Source organism: Magnolia sinica, chromosome 16 (genome assembly GCF_029962835.1).
Source record: "Magnolia sinica isolate HGM2019 chromosome 16, MsV1, whole genome shotgun sequence".
Lineage (NCBI taxonomy): Eukaryota > Viridiplantae > Streptophyta > Magnoliopsida > Magnoliales > Magnoliaceae > Magnolia > Magnolia sinica.
Window position 1 is genome coordinate 7,877,281 of NC_080588.1, and position 14,130 is coordinate 7,891,410.

Sequence of the window (14,130 nt, forward strand, 5' to 3'; positions counted from 1 at the left end):
ATTGTAACAAACAGTGGGGGATTGAACGTTTACCATTGAAACCTTTTTGGAGATCACAGAAGTTTCGAATCCATATGAAATTTGTTTTTCCTCTTCATCCATGTATTTTTAAGTTTTTAACTTTATTAACAGATTAGATGGAAAGTAAATGTTATGGTGGGCTCTATAATTTTTTAACGGTGAAAATCATTGTCCTCGCTGCTATTTTTGGTGTGGTCCATTTGAGCTTTCAATATGATTCATTTTTTTTCTAATGCTCTAAAATAATCTCGAAAAATGGATAAACATTATGGATATAATAAATACATCATTGTGGGGCCCATGTAACTTTGATCTCATTTGAGTCGTTCTTACAACTAGGAGCTCGTGGCGCACTCGCGCTCGTATTTGCATGACATCGTATCTACAGCAGTTGTATAGCTGGTGTGTGATACATGCAATCAGATTGCGTACTGAGTTGCCGAGTACACTCTTATTGTACTGAGTAAACTCAATTGGGGCCATCGTGAATGCATGTGGTTTATCCACACCGTCCATTCGTTTTTCCAGATAATTTTAGGGGTTGAACCCAAAATTGATGCATATCCAAAGCTCAAGTGGACCATACCATGGGAAAAGGTAGAAGTATTAATTTCCACCGTTGAAAGCTTTATAAGGCCCAGTGATGTTTATTTGTCATCTAACCTGTTCATATGATCAGAAATACATGGATGAAGGGAAAAAAAACAAATATAGGCTTGATCTAAAACTTCTTTGGCCCCTAATAAATTTTCAATGGTAGATGTTCAATTTACACTGTTTCGGTGGTGTACCCCACTTTAGGATTGGATACACCCCATTTTTGGGATTAAGCCATAAAATTATCCGTTAAAATAGATGGACGGAGTGGTTATATTGAATGAATGATAGTTGGGCCCACAAAGTTTACTTGGTACACAATCTGCTTCCCGCTTCCGTGTTACACTAGCCAATCCATTCTGAACAAAGTTTCAAGGTACCTGCCCAACGCACGCTTCATCAATGCTCCACCCGCTGGTCAATGTCCTCACGTCACTTTTTTGGGAAATGGTTTACCTCGGCCCTTTATTTCTCAACTGTTAAAGATGCAAACATCCAACGGCTCTATTTTAACTTCATATGACCTGACCGAATCAAATCGGTCTGGATTGGCCACTTATCCGAACTCGATCCGATGTACAGTTGGATCTGACTAGGCTACTTGATCCGACTTGATCCTGGCCTTCGGTTCGGATTGGATCCGCCGAATAGGATCGGATCCGTCGGATCGGGTCGAATTCTGCCCAACTCTAGAAGCTGCATCTGTGGATGACCATTGCATGGTACTCCCTCACCTCTCCCCATTGTCCGCCTTCTACTGCATGTGGTTAGTCACCTCCTCCGAATCTCTTTCGAAGGTTTGCGATTCATATCACAAGCGAAACTCATTTCGGAGAGTTGGAACGGGACGATCTGGGATTTCCTTTCCCTGATCTGAGTTCTAAAACCAGATCATTCGGGAATTGATGTCCTCCTTCCCGAATCCGTATCGGTATGCTTCTTTCTTGAAAAAATGACCTGATTCAGGAGTTAGGTCGCACCAGCCTCTTCAAACTCAAGTAGCCCATGTTCCAGTGGGGTGTATACGGTCTGTGTATATACCTTTGTTTGTGAAAGAGCTTTTTACTTTCCACATCTGGGTATACCGCCGAATCAGGAGATTTTCAGGTAAATCTCAGGACCTCGTATCAAAGGGTTTTGCAATATTCTTCAGTAAGTGTGGAAGATGGGATATGACCAATGCATGCGGCCATTAAAGGTAAGTGAAGGGCATGGATAGACCTTGATTTGAAGAAGTATACGGTTTATAAAAACCCGCACTCCTTTTTCTTCTTCTACACCATTTGTTTTTGGGAAGTTTTTTTTGCAATAAGACCGTGGTACATTCAGGCTGATCATTGATGGAGGTATTACTCGTATCTTCCTTGAGTTTGTACGGAATGAAGCATTGGGTCATATCCTGATGGGTCCCACAAGTAGTAGATCCTAGCAGCCGAATCGGATTGCCTCCCTCACCTCTATCCGTGCGTAATGATGGATGCTATCTAAGCCCCATCATGGATGGGCTGACGGGATGGTTTGGCTACAAGGGCCTAATTCATTCATGATCTGACAAGTGTGAAATAGATGGAAGGCGGTCACAAGCATCATTGTGGGGCCCACATAGCACTGACCATCAACCCATCAAATTTGGGCAGTGGGAAGAGGCAATGTGTTTCGGCTTCAATATATAAGGTATATATACTACGTGGCCCATATATGTCGTATCCAAATATTGGCTACTTGGATGCATTTGTATACTTGCCCAACAAGCAATCTAATCCAAACACTCGTTGTCCTCTGGTTATGTGGATGTATTTCGATTTTGGTTGAACGTATCCTTCAACAATAGATGGACACAATGCAACATAATAGTATACGTAAATTCAAACAGGCCCTAAAACACACCCTTTATCAACGTTGTAAACCGGATCCATCTTCCTGGGTGGTCAGTTTAAACCAGTCTGACCTCCGGTCCAACGGGTCAATCGCGGCATCATCATAAGGGTTTTCAATGGATACCCAGACTTGCGGTTACCCGAATAACATGACCTAATTTTAGCGGGTTTGGGTCCCATCTTTTAGACCCATTAAGGAATTGGGTTGATCTCATCTTTTGGAACCGGTTAAAAGTCAGGTCTTGTTGGGTTTGAGTGGGGTCCATCACACATGGATGCGGTTAAAGTCGGGTTGGGTGAAGTTGAGTATAATTAGTTTTAATGGTGCTATATATATATATATATATATAAGTTCAACCTCATGGGAATTTCCCATGATGTCAAGTTGTGTGAGCCCACCATGATGTTTGTCGAACATCAACACTGTGCATTTGATGGGTCCCTTCTAGCTTATGGGATATCCCAAAAATTAGCCAAATACGGAACTCCCGTGGGCCATATCATCTAAAACCATGTGAATACATGCCTAAAACATATAAAATCACTGTGGGGCCCACCTGAGTTTTGGATACGGTTGAAACTTGGTCTGACCCCTCATCCAAGTGGGACACACATAATAGATGGGCTAGATTTGTGAACCACATCTCGATGGGCCCAATAATGATTATGTATGGTTTAATGGGAGGGTAACTCCTCTCAACTATTGTATGTGGTGTGGCGCACCCAGGTCATGGATTGACTTGATTTTTAAGCCCGTGGGCCACATGGAATGGTGCATATGATTGATGGGGTTAATGTTCAACACACATATGGTGGGGCCCACAGAGCTCGACCTCATGGGAAGTTCCCATGAGGTCAACCTCATAGTACCATTTCCCATATATATATATATATATATATATATATATATATATATATATATATATATATATATATATATATAAGAAGTGTCCTAAACCATACATATAAGAAAGCCCGTTTATACGTCATGCAAAGATCAAATAGGGTTCATGTCAACCCCATATCCACTTAAGTTTTGGATCTGTCTCATTTTTGGGCTCATGCCCTAAAATGTGCTGGTAAAATGGATGGATGGTGTGGATAAGTCATAAACATCACAATGGGGCCCACAAATTTAAGCCATTAACCACTAATGTTCGAAGCATCGGTATTACTATAAGTTTCACTAACGGGAGATATGGAAACAATATTGATATTGCCAGAGAAATATCATGATATATTAAAATACACAAATTTGCATATTTAGGAATAAATTTTTTTTATAAAAAATGCAGACATTATAAGTTTTAATTTAATCAGGCTTACAAGTATATGTTGTCGTAAGAAATCAATCTATCATATTCATCTATCCAATCATCTCATCTATTCAGTAAGAAGTGAGAGTAAAAAGGCATATGATAGTAAAATAGTTGAAAGAAAGATCATACTCTAAAAGTCGAGTCAAATGCTTTCAAAGTGGAAAAGAATGTCATATAAAAAGAAATTGTGAAATCCTTGAAAGAGAGAGAGCATGTAAATGATTGAAAGAAAGATCATACTCTAGAAATCGATTCAAATGCCTTCAACGTGGAAAAGAAGATCATATGAATAGAAACTGTGAAATCCTTGAAAGAGAGAAAGCAGGTAAAGGGTAAAAACATGATGAGAAAAATCAAAGATACTACTATTATTGCATTTGATGGCGATGTTTTAATACTTACATTAGGTGAAGTTGCATGTCTCCATAGTAGGTATTAGGATACTGAATATGTATTGATACATGTGCTTCGCTATGCTACTTCAAAAAGACACTTCTTTTAAACATAAAATTAAGTAATTTTGGTGTTGTAAAGATGAGAATTAATAGTGATTCAAAAATACTGGGACTAAGTGATGTACATCAAAATAAATGTGGGCTACACATTAACTTTAAAAAATGTGGGACATATTCCTGACCTTCGGCTCAACTTAAATCAAACTAGATAAATAAGGTTATCAAAGCAATTTTGAAAAAGTTAGTTGGAAGCTTATCAAATGGTCGATTGTTATTGTAAGAGGAAAGGCATGTTGTAAATTTTGTATGACCCAAGCAAAGGTATGCAAGAATGGTGTAAATATTGTTGAAGATATATGATTAATAATTTTATAGTATAAGCGGTTTAGCCATACGAATGAAAAGAGTATATGGATTCTTAAAAAAAAAAAAAAATGGCTTCTTTCTAGCATCAAACGTACATCTCTCAACCACTGCATTATTTCTTACTGAGCAAGCAATACAAATTCTTTTCAAAAAAAAAAAGACATGCATTTTAAATTTGGGTTTATTATGATGTTTATGGTCGTATGAAATATAAATTTTCTTTGTGATGCATTATGTTTTATCATAGTTATTTATGCTTAGTCTAAGAAGATTTGTACCTATGTCATGAAAATAAAAGATCAGGTTTATAAAAGTTTTCAACATTTTTATAGAAAGGTTAAAAGAGAAGCAAGTAAGAAGTTAAGATGTATCCGAACAGATAATGATTAGAAATATATCTTAAAGTCATTTGAAGGATATTACATAAAGAATGACATCAAGCATCAGAAGACAATCCCCATGAATCCTCGATAAAATGATGTAGCTGAAATGATGAATGGAATGATCTCCTAAGATTGGTGATCAGTCAACTCACATATAAAGCTTATGGGACATTGCTAACGTGGCATGAGGGGAAAGGTAAGGGCTTTAGCAAAATCCTAATTTAAAATTTTCAAGTTGCTAAAGTGAAAAAAATAATAAAATAATTTTTATTTTATAAAAAGGAAAAATAAAATAAAATTGCAAAACAAAATAAATAAATAGAAGTTCATGTTGCAAAATGAACAAAAGGAAAAAAGAAAAAGAAAAAGTGGGGACATTGCTGACGTCTCGTGAAGGCAAAGGTGCAGGCCGTAGCAAAACTTTAATTTAAACTTTTCAAGTTGGCAAGTGAAAAAACATAAGAGAGAAAACAAAATTTCACTTTTCAAAAAGGAAAAATAAACTAAAATTGCAAAACAATATAGTTAGAAATCAAAATTAAAAAAAAATAGAAGTTCATGCTACAAAATGAACAAATGCTTTATAAAAATAAAAAATAAAAAAAATTCACTTTTCATAAAAGGAAAATAAAAATGAAAAAAATAAGTAAATTCAAATTCAATAAATAGATTTTCATGTCACAAAATGGAAATAAAAATTCAGAAATCTAATATATAAGTGTTCGTGTTAAAATGTAAAATGCTAAAAAAGGAAATAATAAAATAAAATTGAAAAACGAGGTGTTAGAAATTAAAATAGATTAATAGAATTCCATGCTGCAAAATGAACAAATTCCCAAAAAAAAAAAACTAAAATAATTTAAAATTTTCAAGTTACCAAATGAAAAAAAAAAACACACAAAAGATAAAAGAAAACTTTAGTTTTCATAAAAGGAAAATAAAAATGAAAAAATAATTAAATTCAAATTCAATAAATAAACTTTCATGTTACAAAATGGAAATAAAAATTCAGAAAACAAATAAAATAAAAATACAATTGCAAAACAAGATAACTGGAAATCAAAATAAATAATTATAATTTCATGCTGCAAAATGAACAAATGCATATATATATATATATATATATATATATATATATATATATATATATATATATATATATATATATATATATATATAGATTAAAACTTTTCAAGTTACCAAATGAAAAAAATACAAAAAAATATAAAACTTTATTTTTCATAAAAGAAAGTTAAAAATGAAAAGATAATTGAATTCAAATAATAAATTTTCATGTTATAAATTAAAATAAAATTGAGAAGTCAAATAACTAAGTGTACATGTTAAAAAAATATAATGAAAATAATGGCCCATGCAGGTCGCGAACCTGCAATGGCGTTATTAGCAAGACGCTCTAACCAGCTGAGCTAATAGGCCAATTATTTAAGTCTTACTATTTATGTATTAATTTATGTTTTACTTCAATATATAGAGTATGGTGATGATAAGCATGATTCCGTGGTGAGCGTGTTCACGCCACCAAAGTTACGTAAGCACGACCATGATGTATATATTATATCCACACTGTTTGTTCATTTCGTGAGATTGTTTTGTGGTTCAGCCAAACACCAGAGAAAGCAGTAGGAATTGAGCATATACCATTGAAAACTTTTTGGGGATAACAGAAGTTTCGGATCAATCTGATATTTGTTTTTTCACTTCATCCAAGTCCGTGTGACCTCATGAACAGGTGAGATGGGAGATAAACATCCTGATGAGTACTAGGAAGGTTTTAACCGTGGAATTTATTGTTCCCACTAGTTTCTGTGGTGTGATCAACTTGAGCTTTGGATCTGCCTCAGCTTTGAGCTAATCGCCTTAAATGATCTCTCCAAATGAATGGACGGTGCGGATATAATACATACATCATGGTGGGCCCTACAGAATTAAGTGACGTCAACACACCACGTAGGTATGGGGTGAATCCGCTTTCTTTTATGCCGGGTGATCTCCATGGTCGGGGCCTACCATTATCATGAACTGATGTCCTGCACGAGTGGGATGTTGACATGAAAATGGTCTCATGAGGGTCCTCTTGTACCACACCTGACCTATGATCTCCTGATCCGGATGTGGTGCCCCCTTTACCCATACTTTGACCCATTGACCTCATGGTCGGCTTGGCTGGGTTTAGATTGGATCTGAAGTGGTATAAAATTACAAGCAGAGTTTCAACATTGTTGGTCGCTCCCTCTGTTCTGTTTTTTGTTGCTTAGGCGTGCCAGAATATACAATATTTTATGTATATGATCAATTTCTAAGAAGAAGTTTATAACAATAAGACAATAATATGAGAGTGGGCTATTTCCTTTAAAGATGGGTTACCTCGTGCTTTTCACAAGAATAGACTTTCGGAATACCAGTATGAAAAAAAAAAAACCCTCACAACCAATCAATTGATTTGTTTGTTGTTTGTTGGGTTGGTTGAGAGATATCTTTCTCAATCACATTCCTCTACTATTTATAGATTTATGCTATTCAACTTCAACTTCTAGATTCTTCTTCCATTACTACGACAATTATGGTAGTCAAAAATCATTTCTCTGGATCCTTCTCTTATTTAGATCCATTTTTTTGTGATTGTTCCTCTTCCACTCAACCAAGCTCTATTTTAGTCGTTAATCGTTCATCGGCCATACATCGGCAGCATTGCTTTCATCGGTCGTTTGATGACATGTAGTATTAATTCTTTTAGATGTTTCTCTCTTCAATGACATCTAAACTATGTTGGCATGAGTTGTCAAATCAATCAATGAGTTGTCGTTAAATCAATCAATGAGGTGTCAATTAAGATAAAATCAGAAAGATTATATTCGTGATTGTACAACTCATTGATTGATTGTACAATATCTATGTATAGCCAACAATAGGGTTGTTAATGTCCCTATATATTTGTAAAATATCTCTGTAAAGAAAGGATGAAAGAAATACGATAATAGAAAATTTGGCATGGTATCAAAGCTAGTTGATTTCTGGCTCTTGGTTTACGTCTAACCCTGGTTCATAGCCTTCTTCCGCCGCCACCTTCACATATGGGAGACACCGAAACCCCGACGAAGTCCAATGACTCCTCCATCAACCATAATACGCTCCTCTCTGAAATATTCACCACAAAAATGGCCAAAGCTCTGTCCAAAGCTCAGGCCCCGACCGTGCTTTCTGAACCTGCGGCTGTCCCGATCGGCATCAAGTTGGATGGTTCCAATTATGCTTTATGGTCCCAAGTTGTTGAGATGTACATCTCTGGCAAAGACAAGTTAGGTTACATCAATGGCGAGTTATCTCTGTCATCTCCGACCGATCTGTCCTTCCGCAAATGGCGTACTGACAACGCCATTGTCAAAGGATGGCTGATTAACTTCATGGATCTGGCGTTAATCGATAATTTCATTCGATTTCCCACGGCCAAAATGGTTTGGGATTCAGTTGCTACCACCTATTTTGATGGTGGCAATACCTCTCAAGTCTATGATCTGCGGTGGCGCATCTCACATCTCCGCCAAGCAGGTGGCTCCTTGGAAAAATATTACACCAATTTGTAAGGCCTCTGGCGTGAGATTGATTTTCGACGTCCTAATCTGATGAAGTGCCCTGCTGATATTGAACGTTATAATAATCTTCTCCAAGAAGATCGGGTCTATGTATTCTTGGATGGTCTTGATGACAGGTTGGACAATATTCGCAGCGACGTGTTGCAGATGCACCCGTTTCCCACTATGGAGCAAGCATATGATCATGTTCGCAGGGAGGCTCTTCGCCAAGTGGTTATGAACACCGGCGACCACGAACCACCTCCAAGGGCGATGCTTGCTTCAAAAGGCCTAAAGCTTGGACTGTCTGGATCGACTTCTCAGCATACTGGGAAATCTTCCTCTAAAGCCTGTACCTCATCCGATGATCTCAAATGCTCTCATTGTGGTAATATGAAGTATACACGTGAAAACTGCTTCCAGTTGCATGGGTACCCCGATTGGTGGCGCGAGCTTTAAGCCATAAAAAAACGAGACGATACGGTTGAAGGTGCGGGAAAGGCTGCTGCAGCCAAAACTTATCTCTCTCATCTCGCCCACTGCCTCACCTAAATCGGACTTCTCTCTTGTGGATCTAGGTAACATCTGTCATGCATTGCTTAGTTGTCGTCATGATGTGGACAATAGTGATTGGCTCCTCGACTCTGGGCCCACGGATCATATGACATTTAATCCCACAGATTTCTCCCATCACTCACCTCTAAGGCGCACCGGCATTGCGAATGCTAATGCAGTGACTTCACCTGTCACAGGAGCCGGATCTGTAACCCTATCACCCTCTCTTCATTTACCCAACACTCTACTTGTTCCCTCTTTATCTCACAAACTATTATCTATTAGCCAAGTTACTATAGATCTAAATTGTGTCGTGCTAATGTTTTCCGATTTTTGTCTTATTTAGGATATTCTCACCAAGGAGATAATTGGGTGTGGTGCTAAGAGGGGGGATTATACTATATGAAAGATTTCAATTTGGGTCATGCGTATCATATGTCTTTTACACTTGGTTCTAAGGCTCGACAGATTTGGCTGTGACATTATCGTTTGGGACATCCGTCATTTGGGTATTTACGGCATTTATTTCTTAATTTATTCTCTAATATGGAGACTTCTGAATTTCACTGTGATATTTTTATTTTAGCCAAAAGTCATCGTACTATTTATCCATTAAGTATGAATAAAAGTGATACACCTTTTGCTTTAATTCATTCTGATGTATGAGAACCATCTCCTTTATCTACTATATCTGGTGTATGGTGGTTTGTGATATTTGTTGATGATTGCACCCGGATGACCTAGCTATATTTGATGAAACATAAAGATGAAGTGTTTCGTATCTTTTAGTCATTTCATGTTATGGTTCAGACCTAGTTTTCCGTTCATATTCGGATTCTCCGCTCTGAGAATGGTGGTGAATATGTTAATCATCACTTTCATTCCTATTTTCAACAACATGATCTTATTCACGAGAACTCATGTTCTCAGACTCCTCAGCAAAATGGAGTCACTGAACGGAAGAATCGGCATCTTCTTGAGACTAACCGGGCTCTCCTTCTAGGCGCTCATGTTCCCACACGACATTGACCCGATGCTATTACCACCGCCGTACATTTAATCAATCGCATTCCTTCCAAAATATTAAATTTTAAGACTCCATTACAGTCTCTGTCAGCCTTGGTCTCTCTACTTACGGCCCTAATGCTCCCTCCTCGCATATTTGGGTGTGTGGCATATGTGTATCTCTCTAAGAACCAGCGCACCAAACTTAACCCATGTGCCCTTCGGTGCCTCTTCTTGGGCTATGCGACGCATCAAAAAGGCTACCGCTGCTATGATCCTACTACTAAGCATACCTATGTGACTATGGATGTCACCTTTCTGGAATCCGAACCGTTCTATCCTTCTTCGGCATCCACTTCTTCTCTTCAGGAAGAGACACTAGATGAAGAGTTGAATTGGCTGAGTTTTGAATGGCTTGAAGATCGGAATGACACACCAATGATTGGCGAGGAATCGACAAATACATCTTCAGGGCCTGACATATCCTCTGAATATAAAGGACCTTTGGCAACTGAGCTCACATTATCAGGAGAAGAACCCGAATCCCCCCATCTCTCAGTGCCTGCAGACCCATCTTATGAAAATATTCTTGAGGTAAGCAACTTCACTACACCCTCATTTATGAATAACATAGATACGTCTGCTGAGTATACCTAACCTTTCAGTCATAACCGTGGCAAGCCACTAAACAGATACTCTCCAGACATTGAAGAAAGAAAGTCGAGGAATTCAATTACCAAATATGTTTCCACCGAAAAGATACCTGAACCTCTCAAGACATTCTCACATGAACTGTCCGCATGTCATATTCCCACTACAATTTAGGAAGCTTTAACTGATTCCAAGTGGATACAAGCAATAGAGGAAGAAATGAGAGCACTACTAAAGAATCAAACATGGACCTTGGTTCCATTGCCGAAAGGAAAAAAACAGTCTGGTGCAAATGGATCTTCTCTGTTAAACACAAGGTAAATGGATCTATAGAACGATACAAGGCAAGGCAAGTCGCAAAGGGATACACTCAGACATATAGCTTAGATTATCAAGAAACTTTTTCGCCGGTAGCCAAGTTAAATACAGTCAGGGTCCTGTTATCTCTCGCAGCCAACTTGAACTGGTCATTATACCAGTTTGATGTAAAGAACGCATTTCTCCATAGTGATCTTGAAGAGGAAGTCTACATGGATACTCCTCCAGGCTACATAGCATCTTCAAAAGCTAAAGTTGTGTGCAAATTGCAGCGAGCAATATATGGATTAAAACAATCTCCTCGAGCATGGTTTAGGAGGTTCAGTCTGGCAATGAAGAAATATAGCTTCCACCAAAGTAATTCAGATCATACATTATTTCTGAAGCACCAACGGGGTAAGGTAAAAGCTTTAATTGTATATGTCGATGATATGATCATCACAGAGGATGATAAGGAGGAAATCACTAAGCTTAAGAAACAATTGGCGGCCGAGTTCGAGATGAAAAATCTAAGAGGACTCAAATATTTCATGGGGATAGAGGTTGTTAGATCAAGGCGAGGTATATTTCTTTCTCAGCGAAAATATTATTAGACTTACTATGTGAAGTTGGAATGTTGGATTGTAAGCCAGCAGACACTCCAATCATTCAGAACCACAAGCTCGGAGAATATCCAAACCACCAACGGACAAAGGAAGGTAAGAAAGGTACCAGAGATTAGTTGGTAAACTTATTTACCTCTCCCATACTCATCCAGATATTGCCTATGCAGTGAATGTAATAAGTCAATTCATGCATCAGCCTAGTAAAGATCATATGGAGGCGGTGATCCAGATTTTACGATACTTAAAATCTTCTCCAGGAAAAGGGCTCATACTTTCGAAAAATAATAGTTAATGGTTATACAGACGCAAATTGGGTGGGGAATACCACAGACAGAAGATCCACCTTAGGATACTTCATGTTTGTTGGAGGGAATCTTGTTACATGGAGAAGTAAGAAGTAAAAAATGGTGGCATTATCAAATGCTAAAGCAGAGTTCCGTGGAATGGCTAAAGGACTTTGTGAACTCCTGTGGCTCAAAAGACTTTTAATTGAAATTGGGTTTGCTCCTACATCCGAGATGGACCTCTTTTGTGATAACAAGGCAGTTATCGTCATTGCTCACAATCTGATTCAGCATGATCGTACCAAACACGTGGAGGTTGACAGACACTTTATCAAAGAGAATTTCGAAGCTAAAATAATTCGGTTTCCATTTGTGAAGTTCGAAGACCAACTGGCGGATATTCTTACAAAGGCAGTGTCAAGCAAGGATTTCTACAACTCACTAAACAAGTTACGCATTGAAGATTTGGATGCTTTCACTTGAGGGGGAGTGTTGGCGTGAGTTGTCGTCAAATCAATCAATGAGTTGTCAATTAAGAGAAAATCAGAAAGATTATATTTGTGATTGTACAACCCATTGATTGATTGTACAATATCTATGTATAGCCAAGAATAGGATTGCTAATCTCCCTATATATTTGTACAATCTCTGTGAAGAAATGATGAAAGAAATACGATAATAGAAAATTTGACAAACTATTGTCACGTAGTTTTTCAAATCCTCTTATCTTTCTCAATACATTTCTCTTTGTCTGTTCCACTTCTGAATGCCTCTCGACCGTTCATTTCTCTTATGCTCACCAAGACTTTGTTGCCCTCGATCGCCATTTATATCTTAAACAGCTTGACCACGCTTCTTGTATATCGACCACAACACTTTGTCAATCATCCACTGATGTGTAAAACTAGATTTGCATCAGCCATAATCCATAAAAAGTGCTCCAAATCTTTGAAGATCTTTTTATCCACTTCTTGTTCCTCATGCAATGCCAAATGGCGCCCTCCTATTGCTTTCTCATAATAGCCAAAAATAAGGAACAATATTGACCCATGCGTCGCTTTGCCTTTAGGAAAATGTGACAGCGATGTTGTTTTGTTGCCTAATATGATAAATACAATCGACCATTAATCCACATGTTGTTTCCCCATTACTTCTACTTGACCAGTGTCATATTAAGAGATATCCTATATCGCACTCTTCTAAGTTGTCCATGTGACATGTCGCATAAAATTGTATCCCATGAGGAGTCATGAGGACCTTTTCATTAAAACACACATATTACGGCCGATATATAAGTCACTCTTAAGTTGGTGCTTCTCCCCTCTCACTCATTCTCTCTTACATCAAATTCTTCGCGATTTTCTCTTCGCAGTTCATCATGGTTGCAACTTCTTTTTCTTATGCTCTAACTTTTTACTTGGAATCCTTTATCAAAGACCTTCTGTCCTATTGTCCGAAGTAATTAATGATATTCTATTCAACACTCCAAGTAAACCATATACTGTAGACAATTGATCTTGCTTTTCATCTAGTAGTCACTTATGAACAACTTAATGAAATCGAGCCCAACTTCCTGAAGTGCCCTGATGAAGCTTTACTTGTTCAATTGGACAGTCTCCCAAACCCCTCCAATGCATTCAAGTCTCTACGAGCATGACCAAAACCAATGAATAGTTAGGCTAAATGATTTGCTCGCGTTGAAGCACAACTTTAGTTTTCATAAAAGAAAAATAAAAATAAAAATGAAAATAATAATTAAATTCAAATTCAATAAATAACTTTTCATGTTACAAAATGGAAATAAAATATTAGAAAACAAACAAAATAAAAATAAATAAAATTTGCAAAACAAGATAATTCGAAATCAAAATAAATAAATAGAATTTCTTGCTGCAAAATGAACAAAGGCAAAAAAAAAAAAAAAAAAAAAAAGAAGAAGACATAAAAGACATAAAACTTCCTTTTTCATGAAAGCAAGTTAAAAATGAAAAGATAATTCAATTCAAATTCAATAAATAAATTTTCACGTTGTAAATTAAAATAAAATTTGAGATATCAAATAAATAAGTGTTCGTGTTAAAAAGAAAATGCATAAAAAAAAAAT